The 8578-nt window shown below is 46.8% G+C and overlaps 1 long non-coding RNA gene across 1 annotated transcript; it reads left to right on the top strand.

Moving 5' to 3' along the window:
• Nucleotides 1-1080: 1080 nt before the first annotated feature.
• LOC125417686 (uncharacterized) lies at nucleotides 1081-6403 on the top strand. Its single transcript, XR_007237217.3, has 2 exons — nucleotides 1081-2154; nucleotides 6069-6403. It is a non-coding gene; the product is annotated as an uncharacterized LOC125417686 (long non-coding RNA).
• Nucleotides 6404-8578: the final 2175 nt, after the last annotated feature.

Raw genomic sequence — 8578 nt, forward strand, 5'->3', positions numbered from 1 at the left:
CACTCACACACATTCACACACATGCACACACAGATGCACACACTTACACAGACACACACATGCATCATGCATGCATACACACATGCACACACACTCACACTTACACACAGACACACACATGCATCATGCATACACACACATGTGCACATGGACAGGGACACACACACATGCACACACACATGGACGGGAACACACACACGCACACACACACCCACATTTGCTTCCTGAGACTGACTTGGTTCACTTAATCTGAATCTCTCTGGTGACACCCTTTTCCTGCAAATGACCTAGCTTCATACTTCTTTATGGCTTAGAAAAGTGGCCGCCTATCTAGCGTTCCCTCTCCTCATCAGTTCCTCTGTGGATAGGGTGGGTCCATAACTTAGCCACTGTTTCCAGATGAGTCTTGCTGTGTAGCTTGGGTTGGCTTCCAAGTCACGCTCCTCCTGCCTCACCCTCCTGAGATGACAGGTATGCCCCACATTTCAGGCCTGGCAGGAAATGAACTTTAACGACCCATTGAACATAACATACAAAGCGGGAAACCGATCTGTAGATTATCATGGAGCAAGTTTATATTCTCATCTTGTGCCAAATTTTCAAAGATCGTCACACCAGGCACATTCCAGCACTCTTGAGAGTTAATGGCAGCCACTCTGACATTGTGGTCAGTTCAATGTCACTTACTGTCCCGTAGAGGTGTAAAGAAAACCTTTTCCCCGTGTGTGTGTGTGTGTGTGTGTGTGTGTGTGTGTGTGTGTGTGTGTATAAGGTTGGACTCACGTAGCCCAGCCAGACCTTGAACACAGCAAGCAGCCTAGGCTGACTTTGAACTCTCTATTCTCCTGCCTTGGCCTCCTGCGAGCTGGGTTTACAGGTGTGTATTACCTCTCCTAGACTATTGAAGTGGTTTTGTTTGTTTGTTTTTGAGACAGGGTAGCCCTGGCTAGGGCTGAATTCCTCCTGATCCTTCTGTTTCAGCCTCCTGAAAGCTGGGACTATAGGTCTGAGATACACCACACCTGGTTATATAAGATTTTTTGGAGGCTTCTGGATTCAGGACTTTGAGGGAATGTACGACCTGGAACTTAACATGGGGAACCTGGCCCAGGAGACTCCCTTGTTCTTGTTGGCCAGTTCTTCATCACCTGTTTCTTGCCCAGCGGAGAAAACCAGCTGTGGTCCTGTGTGACTTCTCCGTGCAGATATAACTCTGTGGAGATCTAAAATACGTTTTGTGTCCTCCAGGGCTCCTGGAAGTTCTTTCAAAGAGCAGGATGTCTTTCCTACGACTGGACAGAGCTGAACCAGTTCAGGCAGTAGTGGGACCTGCCAGGATCCCTCACCTTTGTCCTGAAGGCCATGGAGATACATACCTTTGTCTATCCTTGGCCCTGGAGAAGTTTCTTAATGGGCCAAGGACAGATGTTCTGAGATATCCAACCCCAGGCTGAGAAAATGACAGATCTGCTTAGTTCTGGATCCTACAGATGCACAGAGGTTAAGGGTAAGGGACTGTGGAGACAGAAGACAGACTCACCAGGAGTATAGGAGGGTCATGGACTCCACACTTCTGGGAAGTACTGGCATGAGAAGAGAAGGGGCGGGATACACAGACACCTCCTCTTACCCTACTGACTCTGGGCCCGCCAGGTCTGCCAGCAGTGATCTGTATTCTCAAAGGGGCCTGGTCCTGACATGCTCCCTTTGAAGGACTTCTATCCACCTTTAAAAAATCTAAATTTGAGAGCATTTTCTTGGTGCTTCCTGGTTCCGTTGGAGACAGACCTTTGTGGGTCAGAAGAGGCCAGAGGACCCTATGCTGTTTGGGCTCCAAGAGCCTGGCTTTGTTTGCTAAACACTAGCAAGATTAGGCAACTTTACAAACAGAACCAAGGTCCTGGCCAGCTGCCCAGGGTGGTTACAGTCCTGGGCACAGAGGCAGGACAAGCACACGTGGACACCCTCAGGGACAGCAGGCAGGCAGGAGAGGTTGGCAGGAGGCCTCCATGGTCACCTTTGCCTGGCTGTCCAGATGCTCTTAAATAAGCATTATTGGGTACAAATTTTCGGCAATTTACTTCAGAAGATAGCATCCATTCTGGCCATAAATGCTGAGGCTGTAGGAGAAAGAAGGCGTCTGATTCCAACAAGGTATAGTAGCTCATATTTTGAACATAAGTCAATCCAGGGATCATATCAATAGAGCTCACACAAATGAAGAGAGGATGCCTGTGGCTATTAGTATTTTAATATAATAGTTTATAAGGCTCTTTTAATGATATTGCATGTATGGCAGCTTTGTCTGTATGTATATAACCATAAGTGTGCAGTGCGCATGGAGGCCAGAAGATGGTGTCGGTTCCGTGGAGTTAGCCACAGGCTTCTGTGAGCTGCCCTGCCCTGTGGGTTCTGAAAACAAAACCTGGGCCTCTGGAAAAGCAGCCAGTGCTCTTAACCACTGAGCCACCTCTCCAGCCTGTTTTTAACACAAAATACTGAAAACAGTGATTCCTTCTTTATAAACTGCCTTCCAAGAGAGGTGAATTCCATCCTAAACCAAAATTGATTAGAAACTCAGCCCTAATTCATAGCTTGCCTCTTTAGCTCTTTAGCTTAGTGAATGGTCCTCTTTGGGGTATTAAATTCCCTTTGGGTTTTCTCTTTGTATTTCCTAGACATCTCTCTTTCTCTCTCCTCTTTCCCTCTCCCTCCCCCACTTCTCTCAGATGAAGTGTGCTATTGGGAATGAGAACAGGAAGTTGGCTACATTGAGATCTTTTGTTACAAGTTATCTCTTGCCGTCTGTGTTTGTTTTTGTTTACGGAGGCTTTATCTTTTTCCTCCCTCCCACTCCTGTCACCCAGTTGTCAAAGTTCTCCTCCCTGGTCTTTTGTGTATTTTTCCAGACTCATGCACACGTGCACATACACAGATTTATAAGCATATGTGTTTCAGCTAATACATGCCTATGTAGATATTCTCTGCCCTTTTCATTTTGACAACAAAAATTTTGTTTGCTTCTCCCTTGCATTTTCATGAGTGATATGTCTTAGAAATCGTTCTATAGCCACACATAAATCATGTTCTGTTTTTCTTGGATCATGGTAGGATTTCCATTGCATGTAGAATATTTACTTTACCAGTGCCCTACTGGTGGCCACTCAGAATTTTTCCAGTCTTCTTGTTATTGCAAACAAAGTTGCAGTGAATCACCTTGTACAGGCCTGATTTTGCAACATGCCTAGAGTCCTAGAAGGGGATTTGCTCTATCTCTATCCATTTACAATTTTCATAAGGGCTGCCAAGTTACTTTCTATAGGACTTACCAATTTATATGGCCACCAGGAAGAAGGGCAGTGTGGTTCCACACACCTTTACCAAGGTCATATGTTAATCTTTTTTTAATCCGTGCCAACTGGGGAGAAAATAAGTGTAGTCTGCTATGGCTCCAATGTGGTTTGTTTCCCGGGTGCTCAGGTATAGGAGGCTCAGTCTTCTAGGTGATTGTGGTGAGGGGTGGGACCCTAAAAAACAAGGCCTAATGAGAGGTCCTTGGGTTTAGGTATGCTTCCAGGAGGGATAAACATAGTTCCAGTTACCACTACTGATTTAGGCATTGTGACCGCAAGTTGTAGTTGTGGCCAGGTGGCACATACTTGGAACCCCAGCCCTAGGATAGCTGAGGCAGGAGGATCACAGATTTGAAGGCAACCTGGGTGTTACATGACTTTTTGTGGGGAGACATGAACAAATGTCTGTTTACCCCAGATAGAGCACACCAAAGAAACCTTTCCACCCTTGTCTAGCTTATTTTACTAGCACATTTACTGGGATGATTTACAGGTACACGCGTGAGGGTTATTTACAGAAACACGGACGCCTCCAAAGCTGCTGCATCACCAAAAAGCCCACCCACCCGAGCATGAATTACAACTCCTAAAGGCTGCATCACTGGACAGCTCGAGGGTAGCTTACCAGGGTAAAGGGTCTCCTCTCCAGATCAGTTGTTACTGCTATATATAGCCTTGGGAAGGAGTGTTGTCAGTCTTCTAAGTTTCAGGAGATTCCTACAGCTTGTGAGTTGTATTTACTTTCTGAACCCTATTGAGCCTCCCCTCCAGGAGAGAATGTTTCAATTAGGTGGAAATAACCACACAAGATCCCACCTCTTTCTCTGACTCTCACATTTTTACGCTCCTTTCTCCCATGCTCTTTGAGCCTCACAGAGGCTTGATTCTTTCCCAGTGGGCCGCTATGCCACAGCAGTCTCCCTCCTTTCAGTTTCTTGACCATTGTGGTTTGAAGGAGAAACGTCCACCAAGGGCTCATGTACGTGAATACTTGGTCCCACTTGGCTGTACTATTTGGGGAGGTAAGGCAGCCTTGAGGTGGTAGAGCTTTGATGGAGGAAGTGTGTCACTAGGGTTGGGCTTTGAGGATTTAGAGCATCACCCTGCTTCCTGTTCTACATCTCTGCTTCCTGCATATAGATGAGATCAGATCTCAGCTTCCTGCCCTGGCCCCAGACTGCCCTAGCCATCATGGACATTATGGACTCTCCCTCTGACACCACAAGCCAAAATTATCTATTTCCTTTGTAAGTTGCTTTTGATCATGATGTTTTATCCCAACAAACAGAAAAGTGCTGAATACAGCCCATTTAAGTCTCGGCAGCACACTTCCCTATGTAGAGAGACAGTCCACCCTGGACTACTCAGTGAGGTGCTGTCTCAGATAAAATGACATTAGGTAAAATAAAACATAGGCACATGTTGCTCCATGAGGCACAGCCTGAGACACGAATTGCTCTGTGGCTTCCTGTCTGATGTGGCTTTCCCCTTTCACCTGTTCCTGCCACGGTGTTCTCCTCTACCACCATCTCACCGAAGGCCCAAACAACTGACCATGAATTTGGACTGTTGACTTCCAAAACGTGAGCTCCGTAAGCTATTTTTCAGTGTAAGTACCCAGCTTCGATCAATTTTTCTGTAATAAAGAAAAACATGGAGGTCAGGACACAGCTTAGGACTAGGTGTCCTCAGCCACATGCCACCTTAGGTTTTGAAGCAGAGTCTCTTGCTGAACCTAGAGCTTGGTGATTTGACTAGACTGGCTGACCAGCAAGCCCTAGGGGGCTCCTGTCTCTACTTGCTCGACACTGGATTTGCAGAGGCTCTCCCATGCCTGGCTGTTTGACAGGGTGCTGAAGATTAGAACTCGGGTCTCCATGCTTGTGAGCCACTCACTCAACTGAGTCAGCTGCCCAAGCCCATCTGACTGAATTTTAAGAATATTTACTTTATCTCTGATTTTATTTATTTATTTATATTTTGCCTGTCATGGCTTAGGGGTGGTATTCTTGTACTTATCCAACTTGAGATACGCTGAGCTCTTGGTTTTTCCATGACCTGCAAAGAATGTGATGTCTTCAGCAATAGGTTTTACGGTCTAGCTGTGGGGGACAACCAAGAGCAATGATAATAGCGTGTATTGTTGTGGGTGCTTCCGGGGCCTCTCTGACTAATAACTGCTAGGGAGATATCCCATACCTAGTACCGATATCTTTCCATTTAAGAACCTATGTCTTCTTGGGAATCATCCTCTATGCAAGAAGGCTATATTGGAGCGCCAACTATTTTTAAGTTACATTTTTGATTAGCTTACAAGGTTTGGATTTCTATAGCGGTTTTTCATATATCCTTAATTTTGACTAACCTCTCCTCACCCTCTCCTCTCCCTTGCACCCCTGCTTAAGCCACTAACTCCTAGTATTCGACCCCACACCCCTGCTGCTTCATATCATGTGTGTTCTACTGTCCTCTCTCCCATTAAGGCCTCTTTCCCTCTCCCTCATGGGCCTTTTCTTTCTGGACTCCCAGTTACTCCAAATTCACACAAAACTCTAAAAACTCAAGCTAGCATCTACACATAATGGAGAACGCGCACCATTTGTCTTTCTGGGTCCGGTTGCTTCACCTGAAACAATGTTTTCCAGTTGAATCTGTCTCCCTGCAGGTTTTGTTTTTCTTTATAGATGACTAAAAGGCTATTGTGTTTGTTTCCAGGATCCATGCGTTGCCTGGCGGACATCTAGGTTTCCTACCTATGGCGGGAGGAGCAGTAATGAGCAGAGATGAGCAACTCTCTCCCTAGGAAGACTGAAGTCTTTTGGATACACGCCCCAGAGTATCACGGCTGGGTCATATGGAAGTTCTATTCTTAGCTTTTTGACAAGCCTGCAGGCTAGTTTCCAGAGTGGTTGTACCAGCCTTGTTGTCATTTGTTTTCTGGATGATAGGCATCCTGACTGGGGTGAGATGGAATCTCAAAGTGGTTTTAATTAGATTTCCCTGATGACCAATGACGTTAAACACCTTTTAAAATGATGTTTAACCACCTATATTTGTTTTGGTTCAATTCCGCGGCCTATTTTTAGTGTTTTTTTTTTTTCTTGATGTTTATTTTCTTGTGTTCTTTGTCCTTTGTGTGTTTTACTAATGCTTGGTCAAATTTATAGCTGGCAAGTATCTTCTCCCATTCTATAGAGTGCTTCCTCGTTTGACTGACGGGTGGTGTGTGCCTGTGCGCCTGTGTGAACATGCTTGCATGCTTAGTATTCAGCTTACTTTCTTCACATTTATGCAGTTCAGGACCAAAACCCAGGGAATTAATTGTGCCACCCACAACAGGCTGGGTCTTCTGATATCAATTAATGTTATCAAGTCATCCCCCACAGAATATTCCCAGGCCCGCCTCTTCTGACAGCCCTGCACTGAGCCTCTTCTCCCAGGTGATTCTAAATTGTGTCAAGCTGACAATTAGAATTGACCATCTTGAGAAGCAAATGTTCTCACCTCTCCCAGTGTCCTCTGACCTTTTGCCACTGTCTCCCAATGGCTGAGGTTAACTAGAAGCGAGGGCTGGGTGCCCATTGATACAGCGTGTGGAGGCCAATCACATCCATGGCTGGCATAAATCATGGAGCTCAGCTATGCCCATGGCAGACAGCAGGCTGGAGTGGAAGGCAAATGGGCCATGTCCCAAACTTCCCTGTTCCCCAACATAGTCCATTCTCCACGGAGCAGCCTGAGGATTCTACGTGCTGCCATGGAAAGACAGGGGAAAGCAGAGCCGCAAGATGGCCAGAGCCTGGGCCTGTGACATCCTAACAACAGGAGCTGGCATCAGGGTTAAGAGGGTGTTGTAAACCACAGTTGTGTTCAGGTTGCTACATGTGGGTCTTTACTTAGCAACCTGACCTGCATATCCACAGAACAGGGTGACACCAGTGTCGCCGCCACAGGGTTATTGGCAGACTTAAGTCAGGCAGAATTTGCTTCCGGCAATGCTCGAAAATATCACAGCTTCCCAAGCAATGGCAATGATTGTTATCATCGCTTAGCATTTGAAAGGAATTAAAAATCATGTCATTTTTTCTCATGTGCACATGTGGCTTGCGTGCATGTGGGGGGCTGTACATGTACGGGCTGCGTGTGTGTGCATCTACATGCGGAGGTCTGAGGTTGGCCCTGGGAATCTTCCTAGATTGCTTTATACCACATTCTTCGAGGCAGGGTCTCTCATTCAGATCCAGAGCTTGTAGATACAGTTAGTCTCCCTAATCAACCTGCTCCCAGGATCCCCCTGTGTCTTTCTCCCAAGACTGGAATCACAGGCAAACCCTCCATGCCCACCTGGTATTTAAGTGGGTTCTGGGTTTCTGAACTCTGGTCATCTTGTTTGTATAGCAGGTGCTTTAGCTGCTGAGCCACTACCCCTTCCTTCCTTCCTTCCTTCCTTCCTTCCTTCCTTCCTTCCTTCCTTCCTTTTTGCTTTCTTTTTTTTCAATATATAACTTATTATGGGCTTTAGTTGGAGAACAGGTGGACTGTGGAGGATATGTATAGAAGTAATACAGCACCCCCACTTCCAGCCCCAGCCCCCACCCCAGAAGGCTTCTGCCAGTTGTGACCTCCAGGCATCGAGCTTGTACCAACCCTATACCCCCCACCCCCCACACACACACCAGGATTTGCAGTGTGGCATTCAGGGATGCTGCATCTGGACTGCCCTGGACTCTCCATAGGACAGAATATAGGCAATGCTGTCTTCATTAGGTTCGGCACCTTTCACTTTTATGTTTTGGAAGCCAGGGAACTGTAACTGGCTAAGTTACCCTGAGGACAGGACTCAAGACAGAGAGAGGATATCAGACAATGTAGAGAGGAGAGTTAGGCCTAGCCTCACCAGTACATTAGTGAACTCAGCCCTTCCAGCATGGCCACAAAAGCACCAAGTATGTGCCTGAGCCCGGTGACCACTCCACAGTCCCGTGGCTCCCTACCCACAAGGCCATGGTCTCTCCAGCAGCTAGCAGAGGAGCATGATGTGCCTTGAGGCTCAGCAGAGGTACTCTGATAGCCTGCGTCGCCAGTATGGCTATCAAGTAGCAGCAGAAACCCAGCCATAAGCCTCAGACCAGGCCAGGGCAGGGTGTTCCCTACTTTGAAGGACTGGCCCCAAACCCCACCCCCGTGCAGAGCAGACCAACCTCAGCTCTACAATGTTGCAACCA

This window comes from Myodes glareolus, chromosome 6, assembly GCF_982192425.1.
Source record: "Myodes glareolus chromosome 6, mMyoGla1.1, whole genome shotgun sequence".
Taxonomy (NCBI): Eukaryota; Metazoa; Chordata; class Mammalia; order Rodentia; family Cricetidae; genus Myodes; species Myodes glareolus.